Raw genomic sequence first — 13454 nt, 5'->3', positions numbered from 1 at the left:
CCGCCGCCCCTCCCTTCCTTTTCTCCCTTTTTATCACCCGCTCGTTCTTGTCTCTTTTTCAGTGTCTTTATCGACAGCCACTGCGGCCACTCCATCCTCCCCCCAGCGCAGCACCAACTTCCAAACTTGTCTTCCCTTATTCGTCTGCCCTTCCTCTCTCCAGCAGCTTTCTCCAGTAGCTTTTTTCGCTTTGCTTTAAGGTCAGACATCTCACTCTATTCCCTCCTTCCCTCCCTAACTCCCTCCCACATTTTGCCGGTCCCTCTCACCCAGTTCCTCTTTGAGCACAGTGCTGTCATTGAAGCATGACTCTCTGGGAGCTGGGAGTGCTAATGTAGGAAACTGTTAGCAGACATGCCACTGCAACTTATTCTTTCTAATGGGAGCAGGGACTCCTTCCTCTTTCCACATGAAGCAGCCCCCCACCCCCTCCCATCCCCAGCTTTGCATTATACATCGTGGACATCACCACTGAAACAGCAGATGAATCAGAATGTATGCAGGAGAAAAGGGATGCGACTGCAGTTTACGTGCACTGGGAGACGTGTAATCTAGATAAAGGCCTCATCTGGTGAGGGTGTGGCATGAATGGCATTCATCTAGCTTAATTTCAGACCTCTGAATCGCCACCAATGACTCCGATTTTTTCAGTGAATAAAATAGGGCTGGTGTTGTGCTCATTGACAGCTGTTTCCCAGGATGTAAAAACAGCTGAGGCAATCAGTAGATGGGAGTATAAATGGGGATGACCTGTTCCAGAGTCAGAATTAGCGCCAACAAAAATGACGATAAGTGTGGACCAATTAACTCGGCTTAAAAATATAACAACTCTAAACTATTTCGAGATGAATGTTAACTGTTCTCAAACAACAGACAGGATTGATACAGTCAATACTGAAAAAATATCCCCCCTCCTAAGCATTAACATAAGCTAATACCAGACTGGATAATGAAGGGAAAACAACTAAATGACATTTCACTCTGGATATTAAGATAACATTGATCAGGATTATTCTGTTACACATTATAGGAAACATAATTTAGTACAGCATACATGGTCCTCAGAGGATGAATTTGAACAACTTTGAAACCCTGACCTTTCTTTTAGCGCCATCATCAGGTCATAATTTCAGTTTGTCTAATAGTTTGGTTGTATATCCAAATTCCTTCCAAACTAATGATATTCCCATCAGGCTCAGGTTGTGCAGCTAGGTTGCCAGTGACGGGCAGATAAACCATTTGCTTTTTTAAAATTTATGTCTATGTGTTACATGTATGTATAACAAGCAAGATACAATGTATTAAGGTCAGGTTTAGAGGTGTTGGTAGGCATATTTTTGTAGGGTCAACCTGTTTTCAGTGTTTATTGTCTGCTCTAGCTTTGTGCTTAACACAGAGATGTGAGAGTGGTTTTGATCTTCTTATCTCACTCTCAGAGAGAAAGTGAATAAGCTTGTTTTACCAAAATGGTGAACTATTCCTTTAAGAGCTGTTCTACCATCGCTCCAAAAATAATTGTCTCCAACTGGCTGGCAGTATTATTACGACACCTCAAAAATAGTTCAGTTCAACAATTAACCTAACCCTTACAAATCAGTACACAAAGATACTGTATATTAAACTACTGACAAAACCACTGTGGTGTAAGTGTGAAAATGCTCTATGAGGTGTTCTGATGATAATGGACTCCAGGGAAGAGTATTCACCTCATTATTTTCATATGTAAGGACACCTTTTTGTGTATTATCACTTAGGCTATTCCCTTGACAGCCTCTGTAGTATTGAGCAATTTTACAATGAACGTCAACTACTGTTTGTTTATTGTATAATACCAGCTAAATGTTTTTGTCTTAATTTACCTATAGGCATATGCATGATGTCATGTTTATGGAATATACTTGCAGCTGAGTTTTGACACGTTTGACACATTGTCACTGTTAACAGTATGTGAAAGAACTGACATGTTGATGCATTTCTGACAAACACATACACACACACACTCTCTCTCTCTCTCTTGAACCTTCCCGTGTCTCTGTGGGGCAAAACACACCAACAGTGTGTCTCCAGGTTCCAATCTCCTAACCCTGCAGGCCAAAGATAGCAGCAAGGGGAGGATTTAGAGTAGATAGGGAGCGAAAAAGAAAGTGCTTTCTTTTATTCATACAGCCTCTCCGTCCAAATGGAGTCTTCTAAAGGAGTTACATTACGACAGCTGGTAAGGGAGGCAACACACGCTACAGCCCAATGAATGTGGTGCCACATTAACCTGGCAGTGAGATGTGTGTGTCTGCATGAACGCACCACCACCAGGAAAGGTGGAGATGGGGACATATTAGGCAGGGCTTAGACAAATCTTTCAGACCCAAATTCACACTTTATGACATTACAGAGAGAGGAAAGATGGATAGGGTCATTGTATGTGCTCAGCAGGGAATACAACATGGGCATTAAAGGGTTTGCAGCCATGTATGCAATAGCTGTCAGCTCCCTAATGCAATTTACTTTCTCTGCTTTCTCTCATGAGCCATATTCAGAGGATCACCAAAATGATTCTGCTGTGCATGTGCCAGTATCAATAAGTCACACAGGTGTATGAATGAATACATTAGGTCTGAGACGATGGCTCTGTGTCTGCTGAGCCTGTCCAACCGAGCGGGAGGCTAATTTTCAGGTGAAATAGATAGGATGGTGTGGCTATCTTAATCTAAGCTCTTAGTGGAAGGGCTGTTTAGCGTGTCTATGTGCGCACCTCATGCGTGCCTGCGCTTGAGTATGTGTGTGTGTATCTTGATCTATTTAGTTTTTGTCCCATCTTAATCTTGGTGGAAGGCTGTTAATTAACCCTGCTGTCAAGCCGGCAGACGTCTAAACCAGCAGCCGTCACTTCTCCTGGGTCTTGTTACCGCTGTAATTAGCGGCGGATAAGAAATTACACATGCCCCCACTCCCTCCCGTTAAGATTAGGACACCTTGCCGTTTCTCATTCTGATGCATGAGTGTACCAGTGACTTGTTTGTGTGTCTTTGTGTGTGTATGTGTGTGTGTTGGAGGGGTAGACTGGGGATGGTAGTCGATATACTGGGAAAGCCAATCATTGAGCAGCATTGTGCTTTCGTACAGACACTAAATTCATAGGCTGTGTTGGAATTCTTCACACTAATTACTGAGAATATGTAAATTCTGCAGGTGAAGGGTATGATTACACTTGCAGCACAAATAGAAATGACTAAATACTAATCAAAATTGTTTTTGCCTTGTTATTTCTGTAGAAATTACCCAGTCAGGGGACATTTGAGTGGGAGACATCCCATGCTGCAAATTACAATTACAATTCAAATAATTTATTGTAATAATCTATTGTTGTGGTTGTGCACAGTGAAAACACTCCACCTTGATTCATTCCTTGGTCCATTCAGCCTGGTCACACATTACAGTGAACACATGCAAACACTCAACCACATCATTCACCGGCGGGAAGCCAGTGAGGGATCACAGCCTGGTTACTGCATCAGGAACTCCTAGAACACTAACAACAAAGAATGCAGTGAAGAAGTAAGCTTTACTAACTTTGGGACAAAAAGGGCTAAAAACAGGCAAATAAGAAAGTCTTCTTCGGGTGTCCAGATGTGAAATTTCGCTGCACACTGCATTCTATGTAATAAACAGTGCAATTTTTTTATGTGGTGACACTTCACTTCAAGTCCCCATATTTAGCATTTATAATCAGTATTGAAACAGTTAATAAAAGGATTTGTAACACACTAGTTGTAAGCAGTAAGTGTTAATTAACGTATTTGTCAAGAACTGTAACTTCTGTGGGCACCCATAACTGAATTTCAATTCAATTCAATTCAATTCAGTTTTATTTATATAGCTCCAAATCACAACAGAAGTTATCTCAGGGCACTTTTCACATAAAGCAGGTCTAGACTGTACTCTTTATTTTACAGAGACCCAATTTTCCCCCATGAGCAAGCACTTGGTGACAGTGGCAAGGAAAAACTTCTCTTTAACAGGAAGAAACCTCAAGCAGAACCAGGCTGTAGGTGGGCGGCCATCTGTTTTGACCAGTTGGGTTGAGAGAGAAAGAAGGAGTGGAAGAGAGGAGAGAGAGGCATAGAGAAGCACAATAACAACAATAACAACAACAATAATAATAGAAATATGACTAGTAATAATAATAGTAGGTGTGGGTGTCAAGCAGGACCACAGCAGCACAGGGTCTGCAACCACGACCCATGGAAGCTCACGGAAATCTATAGGAACCTGTGAGACGAGAAAGCACAAAAACTCAGAGGAAGATGCCAGATTAGTGACATGCATTAATGGTACATGAGTGGGTACAGCTGGAGAGGGGGAGGAGGAGAGAGGAGCTCAGTGCATCATAGGAAGTCCCCCGGCAGTCTAGGCCTATAGAAGCATAACCAAAGGAAAGTTTTAAGCCTACTACCCTAGTTTAAGCCGTAGAGAGAGTGTCTGCCTCCCAGATCCAAACTGGAAGATGGTTCCACAGGAGAGGAGCCTGATAGCTGAAGGCTCTACCTCCTATTCTACTTTTTGAGACTTTAGGAACTACAAGTAAACCTGCATTCTGGGAGCGCAGTGTTCTAGTGGGGTAATAGGGTACTATGAGTTCCTTAAGATATGATGGTGCCTGACCATTAAGGGCTTTGTAGGTGAGGAGAAGGATTTTAAATTTTGTTCTGGATTTTACAGGAAGCAAGTGCAACAAAGCTAAAATGGGAGAAATATGATCTCTTTTCCTAATTTTTGTTTCAGTACACGTGCAGCTGCATTCTGGACCAGCTGGAGAGTCTTTAGAGACTTGTTCGGGAAGCCTGATAATAAGGAATTGCAATAATCCAACCTAGAAGTAACAAATGTGTAGGCTAGTTTTTCTGCATCTTTTTGAGACAGGATGTGCCTGATTTTTGCAATATTACATAGGTGAAAAAAGGAAGTCTTTGAAATTTGTTTTATGTGGCAGTTAAAGGAGATATCCTGATAATAATTATGAAAATTCTGAAAATAATTCCTTCCTTACAGTGGTGCTGGAGGCCAGGGTAATGCCATCCAGAGTAGCTATATCATTAGATAATGTGATTCTAAGGTGTTTAGGGCCAAGCACAATAACTTCAGTGTTGTCTGAGTTTAGTAGCAGAAAATTGCAGGTCGTCCAGGTCTTTATGTCCTCAAGGCATGCTTGGAGTTTAGTTACTGATTGGTTTCATCTGGCTTCATTGATAAATATAACTGGGTAGCATTTGCATAACAATTAAAAATGCATGGGGTGTTTCCAGATAATATTACCTAAAGGAAGCATATATAAGGCGAGCAGTATTGGTCAAAGCACAGAACCTTGTGGAACTCTGTGTCTAACTTTTGCGTGCATGGAGGATTCATCATTAACATGTGCAAACTGAAATCGATCTGATAAATAGGACTTAAACCAGCTTAATGCAGTTCCTTTAATGCCAATTAGATGTTCCAGTCTCTGTAATAGAATGTGATGGTCAGTGGTGATGCAATTAGGAGATCATTTGTAACTTTCACCAATACTGTTTCTGTGCTATGATGAACTCTAAATCCTGACTTAAAATTCTCAAATAAACTATTGTTATGTAGGAAGTCACACAACTGATTGGAAACTGCTTTCTCAAGGATCTTAGAGAGAAAGGGAAGGTTAGATATGGGTCTTTAGTTGGCTAAAACTCCTGAATCAAGAGTAGGCTTTTTAAGAAGAGGTTTAATTGCATCTACTTTAAAGGACTGTGGTACATAGCCTGTTACTAAAGACATATTGATAATATCTTGTAAAGAAGTGCTAACTAAGAGTAAGACTTCCTTAAGCAGCCTAGTTGGGATGGGGTCTAAGAGACAGGTTGATGGTTTAGATGAAGGAATCATTGAAGTTAGTTCAGGAATGTCAATTGGAGAAAATAGTCTAAATATATATCAGATTTTACTGCTGTTTCTAAGGTTCCTGTGTTTGAGGATAAATTGATGCTGGTTGAGGGCAGGAGGTTATGAACTTTGTCTCTAAAAGTTAGAATTTTATCATTAAAGAGCTCATGAAATCATTACTATTGAGAGCTATAGGAATATGTGGATCAATAGAGTTATGAACCTAGGACTATTTTTATTTTCCTCCATTTATGAGTAATAGGTGACTGGGGCATTTTAGAGGACCTTCCTTTATGTTTTAAGACTATCTTGACGGACTAAGCGAGATTCTTCCAGTTTGGTGGAACGCCAAATCCTTTCAAATTTTTGCAGTGTTTGCTTTAATTTGCGAGTTTGGGAGTTATACCATGCAGCTTAACCCCTTTTGTTTTATCATCTTATTTTTTAAAGGGGCGATGAGGTGGAGTTCGCAATGAGCCTGCAGCACTATCAACAAGATGATCCATTTGGGAGGGACTAAAACTACAGTCCTCTGTAATATTGAGACATGGCATTGAATTCAGTGCTGATGGAATTGCTTCCTTAAATTTAGCTACAGCACTATCAGATAGACATCTAGTGAAGACATTTTTGTCCAGTGGCATGTAGTCCAGTAATAGGAATTCAAAAGTTATTAAGTAATGGTCTGATAAAATAGGATTTTGTGGAAAAACTGTTAAATGTTCAATTTCCATGCCATATGTCAGAACAAGGTCAAGGGTGTGGTGGTAGACAGTGAGTGGGTCTATTTACACTCTGAGAGAAGCCAAGTGAGTCTAATAATAAGGTAAACACAGTGCTAAGGCTATCATTATTGATGTCCACATGACTATTAAAGTCACCTACTATAATTACTTAATCTGTATTTAGGACTAAGTTTGATAGAAAAAAATCTGAGAATTCAGATAAAAATTCAGAGTATAGGCCAAGAGGACGGTAAACTATAACAAATAGAATTGGCTGTAAAGTTTTCCAGGTTGGGTGTGAAAGACTAAGAACAAAGCTTTCGAATGAGTTATAATTAAGTTTAGGACTAGGGTTTATAATTAGGCTTGAGTTGAAAATGGCTGCAACTCCACCTCCTTGGCCAGTGTCTTGAGGAATGTGAGTATTAATATGACTGGGGGGAGTCAATTCATTTAGGCTAAGAGTCCACATTTAATTCTCCTATTTTGTTGTACTGTTGCAGTGGTGGTATTTATTATTATTAGATTTTTATGAATAACTCTTCTTTTTTTACTTTGGATTTAATCGATGTAAGTGGTCGGGGGGCAGACAGTTTCTGTGTGGTTTTGGGTGGGTAACTGCTTTAATGGAAGCGCAGAGAAGCATGTAGGACTGCAGCTCTGCCTCCTGGTCTCAACTCTGGGTTGTCATGGTTTTGGTCTACTTACAAACTCAGCCATATTTCTAAATATGAGAGCAGCTCCATCCAATGTGGGATGTATGCCGTCTCTCCTAATCACACCAGGTCTTCCCCAGAAAGTCCGCCAATTGTCTGTGAAGCCCACGTCGTTTGCTGGACACCACCTGGACACCATCTGGTATATAAACAGATAATGAGTGACAATATTGGAAAAACGGTTGTATCTATCTATCTAGAAATACAACAAAATAAAGCTGAAATGATTAGTTGATTAATATATTAAAAAACTGATATGGAAAATTAATTGGCAATTGATAATCAATCACTTATTTAAGTTATTTCTTATTAACTTAAGAATGTCAAAATTCACTGGCTCTAGTTTCTCACATATGAATGTTTGCTGGTTGTCTTCCAATATAGTGAATTAAATACCCTCTGTTAAAATGAAATCTGCAATTTCACTACTTTCTGACATGTTTTGAGGTGCATTATGTCTTTATTAGTCAACAGCAGAGAGATGACAGGAAATGCGATTAGAGAGAGACCAAGGAATGACATGCAACAAGGGTCCCCAACTCAAACTCAATTAGATTTATCAAGAAATTAAGCTGCAGATTAATCATTACTGAAGGCACTGAAGGTAATGATTAAGTATTTTTCACAGTGAAAAGTATGTGAAAACTACTTTTGCATGAGTTACATGAATGTACAATCATATTAACATCAATCTATCTTCAAACTGGACACTGAACAGACAAGGAAGGAATATGCGTATGAGTAATGAGGAGGAGAATGTATTTAGAGACATTTTTTCTCTGGGACAAAGGCCAATTTGAACTTTCAGAGAACTGGCAGCTTCACCAGTGAAGGAGGAGAGGGTTCTGCTGTGGGGATGGGCAACAAAAGTGATCCAGTAAAATACCAGAGAAAGATATGCATTAGAATGTAGAATAAGTTAATGTACTATAGCCCTCACTGTGTTTAAGCCGATGTGGGTGCTGTCCATGGTCCTGATTGGGATTTTGGACAAAGTTTACAGCTCTCATGTAGCATGTTGACCTGCGACCTGCTGAAATATAAACCAGTGAATGATGCATTTTAATGTCCATCAACAATGACGTGAAGAAAACACATCAATAAGACACCGTTTCTAAAATCAACTCAGCCTCTCCAATAGAAGTTTCTAGTTAGCTGAAAATATTCCCTGTGTTCCCAAGTACAAGAGAACATTCCTAATCACAGACAATAAAATGAAAGCAGAAGAAGAAAAGAAAATTTCGCTTGCAAGTCACCATTTTAATTAATCTCTTCTCAGTCTTGGTGGAATTAAATATTTCATTACAAAAAAAATGAGGAAGAGACATTCTTTAATTCACTTCAAACGGAATGGAGTTAGTAAGAAAGCTCAACTCCCAACTTGGCATCTGCCTTCATCCCGGCTCCTTCCACATGAGGAGATAAACAAAAACTCCAATGCTTTCATGCTGTACCGTCATGTGCCTCATCTGGTTTGATGCATCAGTAATGAAATACACAATAGGAGTTGAAATACTTCCTGCCTCTCATGCAATTCTCTCTGATTAAAGGCCTTTATTGATAAGCAGGGCATGTGGAGAGCCTAGGTGTTTGATGCTTACTTCATCAAAACATTTCTTCTGAGTCCTTCTGGAGGACAAGACATGCATAGTTTACACACTTGAAAGCTCACACACACGCACAAAGCATACAGGCAACGAAAACATCCAGACTGGCAGTGTTTGGTGGTATTGAGTGACAGTAGTTATATTTCTCTCTCCATTAAGAAGTGTAATGACTTTCATGCTAGTTAAAAATATGTTGTTACTTCTGTTATAACACTCCTCTCAGTATCAGAATGTATCTTCTATCTCCTGATTTGTTTCCAACATAATTAGTCTTTCTCAGTGAAAGTATTCCAACCACTTTGATTTCGTCGGGGGACAGGATGACAAGAGCATTGGACATCAACGCTGTTTGGTTCCCTTGATCATTCGAAGGCGAGGAAACTAAATTATCCTGATTTCTGAAGGTGTGAGAGGATGCAACTGACAATTGTACATAATGAAAAAAACATGAGGCGAAGCAGAAGAATCACTGATCAGAGAAAGGCTGCAGTAAAGCAGAAGTATTTACCTGCTCACTGTGAAACAGCACTGAGAGACTATAGCCCTGCTAGCTGTGGGGCTGTACTTAGGCACAGTGGTGCTTTGAGCTAAATGCTAATGGTAACATTGCAACATGCTCACAATGAGCTGCCTTTTTCAGTCAGATACATTTTTTTGGAGCTAAACTCCAGTGTGCAGAAACTCTACTTTGTTCTAACGTGCTCACAATTACAATGCTAACATGCTGATGTCTAGCAGCATACTGTCCACCATGTTCACCATCTTAGTTTAGTGTCTTAGCATGCTAACATTTGCTATTAGTATTAAACATAAAGTACAGCTCGGGCTGATGGGAATGTCATGAGTGACCTGATGGTGGTGCTACATGAAAAGTTAAGGGATAACCAAAGTTATTTCAATTAATCTAAACATGCAAACCTGAAAAAAAAATGTAATGGCATTCCATTGTTGCTGCCTTGACATTTCACTCAAAACCACAAATGTCAACAACATGGTGGCACTAAAAGTCAGTATCATGTCGTGGGGATTCATCATCTAGTGACTATGAATGTCTGTACAGAATTTTGTGCCCATTCATCCAGTAGATATTGGACAGGATAAGTGAAAACTTTGACTTGCTAGTGGCACCAGAGGAAAAGTGAGATGATCACCAAAGTCATTCGGATTCATCCTCTTGGAACAATGAATGTCTGTACAAAATTTGATGACAATCCATCCAACAGTTATAAAGATATTTCAGTCTGGATAAAAGTGGTGGACCAACACACTCACACTGCCATCCCTAGAGCCCTGCTGCTATTGTGAACAAAAAAGGAAATTTGAATATTTATAAGCATATAACTAGCTTGCTGGATAAAAAGCTGAATTTTCCGTAGGAGGAAAAACTCTTAAAGACCCATTCTGTGGATGTGAGTATGGGCTGGCAGACAAAAGAAACCGTGGGTGCTGGAAAGGGCAACTGGTGTACTTGTGTCAGCGGCATTGACACTGGGGAGATAAAGGTTGGGGGTGGCACATTGATTTCTGCTCTGATGTACGAACAGTTAGCCACAGCAAATTAATGTGACGCTGCGCAATCTGCCCCGCCTGTCTCCCATTACACAGGACTGGAGCCCTGACAAGCCACAGCTAATAGATAATGCATGTGAGGGAGTGAGATTGAAGGAAGGTGAAAAAAAGAAATAAAAAAAGAGCCAGTGGGGAGTGGTGTGAGCAAGTGAAATAAATTGCACAAGCAAAAATTGGGAACAGGAAGGTGCACAAAGTGTCACGCAAATGAGGGAAGTGAAGAGAGAGAACAAGGGATCGAATAAGGAGAGTAGAAAGCAATAAAGCTGTGGTGAAGAGATGCAGGCTCGCTGTAAAGGGGGATGGAGATGGAGAAAGAGGCCTGAGGGCAGGCAGACAGGTCGATTGACGTTTACCTCAGACACATGAAGACACACGGTAAAACACACACACACATTAATACACAATAATACATAATGGTTTAAATTGGAGAAAGTTACATAGATGCACCCATGTATACACACACAGGTATAGATAGACATATATACATGCAGAAACACAAACATAACAAAAAAGACATACTGTATATACACACACACACACACACACTCACACACATACAGACACAGATGCAGGGTGCTGATGCTCAGCCAGTGTTTGCTTACACACATTCCCTCAGAATGATTAATGTCTCTTTGCTCCACACACTGACCCACGGGGCACAGCAGACCAGTGGCTGAACACAATTTATTAAGTAGCACAAGTGTGTGTGTGTGTGTGTGTGTGTGAGAGAGTGCCGTGGTCGGAAAGGGAAGTCTGTATGCAGATCTTACATGCAGAGGGCTCTCCGTAGGGGTCTGGACATTCAAGGGTTTTCAATCTTCTGTAGAAGAGGGCAAACCAATGATAGAGACACAGAGACAGAGAGAGAGAGAGAGAGAGAGAGAGAGAGAGAGGAGGAAGAACTTGTGTAGAGACTGGCTATAGCAGTGTTTCCATGGTGATGTCATCATTCTGTCTGGATATACCATCCTATATGGATATATATATATATATATATATATATATATATATATATATATATATATATATACAGAAGTCACCTGTCTCACCTGGAGCTGACAGCCAGAGGGAGACAGACACATCACAGTGACAGACACAGAAGAGACAGAAAGAGAGAGAGAGTCAAAACCACATCACATTCACGGCATGTCTTGCTCGAGGCGCTGAACCTCTAAAACTGCTCCACTGCTTGGCTGCAACATGGCTGACCCTCAGCTCTGACGCTGAGGTATGAATGGGGCCTGTATTTATGTGTAACTAGGAAAGGATACACAATATATTAATTTCAATTGCTTGTACATAGCTGATTTAAGTTGTCTTTACTGACAATATACAATAACAAAATAGATATTCATCCTATAGGTACAGTAAGCTATATGCATTTTATTTGGCTGTGTCCTAAATCACTCCATAGTTGCTATCTAGTGCTCTATATTTTCTTTTAAACCATTTTATTTAGGAGTCAAATTACAAACAGTTACAATTACACCATCAATATTTTTTATTTAAACACAAGGCTTTTAACAATAACTATATGATGGGATCATATTACATATGTTTTAGCTTCCTCACACTGACTGCCTGTTTGTTTTAGAATTGATTGTATGTTTCTTAAAGCATTGCCCTGCCAGGCACCTAGCTACATTACTGAACTGATAAATCCTTATGAACCTTCATGTAACCTGAGATTCTCGAGCCGTGGCTTATTAGCTTTCTCAGAGTCGAGGCTAACAACCAGGGCTGATCGAACCTTTTCTGTCAAGGACCCAAAACCCTGGAACGATCTGCCAGAGAAGATCTGCTAAGCTGAGTCTGTGTGCTCTTGTAATTACCTCTAAAATCACACTTTTTGCACATAACTTGCCCTGGTTTTAGTTAATTAATCTCTCTCTATTTTATTCAGTGGTTTCTATCCACTGTGTTTTAAGTCTGTCTTGTTTAATTTTTGTCTTATTTTGTATTTTATAGCACAATGGCGGTTGTCTGCTCCTTGTAACTTGCTTTATAAATAATGTTTATATTATTATTATAATTATTATTATTATGAAAAAAATCCTAAAATGAGACAACCAAGGTATCCTAAGATTAAGTACTGTACAGACAATGCAAAATAAGTGATTTTTATCAACAAAAGATTGTCAAATAGGGAATGCAGGGACCAAGTTGGGCAATAGCCAGTTCAAGTCTCATATCCAAACTGGAAATAATCTTTATAACCTTAAAGATAACAAATTACATGTAGAATTTGAAATTTCATAAGTTTACTGATGAGGAATTCTTGGTGTAAAATGTACAGTATATAATACCCTCAAAATTTGTACAATGGACGAAAAAAATAAAATTTATAGCACTACTGTAATGTACTATGTACATTACTTTTGATCAAAATTCATGCAATGAAATGTTTTGTGAAAATTACAGTACTGCAACAACTGTGAGTGATGATACAAAATGATGACATTCCTCAAGTGTCTTAAGATCACAATTTACTGTACAGCTTACTATAAAGTACTGAGTGTTTATTATATTGTGCATAGTGCCCAAGGGAGTGACACATAACCAGTGTCTGGAGGTTTTTTTTTTAATCCTGTCATGTACAGGAAGTCATGCTTGTCATATCTGTAGTTTGTTTGGAGTGCAGAGATGGAAAGGAGATTGCACAAGACGATGATGCAACAGGCAACAATGTTGTGAGGTCAAAGACAGAGTCATCAGCTTGCATAAGTAATATCTGATGTTGAATTTTCTTTCTAAAACTTTAAGAAAAGCTTTAGGAATGTACTCCTTTGAAAAAAAAAAGTTATTGTGGTTAGCTTGAAACATCATCCAGCTCAGGCTAGCTGGATGATGTTTCAAGCTAACCAAATAGACACAGTTTGACAAGCCCGACTGCTTTTATCTTTTTTGTTGATTTAGCTAAAGCTTTCATC

The sequence above is a fragment of the Thunnus thynnus genome, chromosome 15 (assembly GCF_963924715.1).
Source record: "Thunnus thynnus chromosome 15, fThuThy2.1, whole genome shotgun sequence".
NCBI lineage: Eukaryota > Metazoa > Chordata > Actinopteri > Scombriformes > Scombridae > Thunnus > Thunnus thynnus.
The sequence above is the reverse complement of the archived record's forward strand: the minus strand, read 5'-3'. Positions refer to the sequence as shown.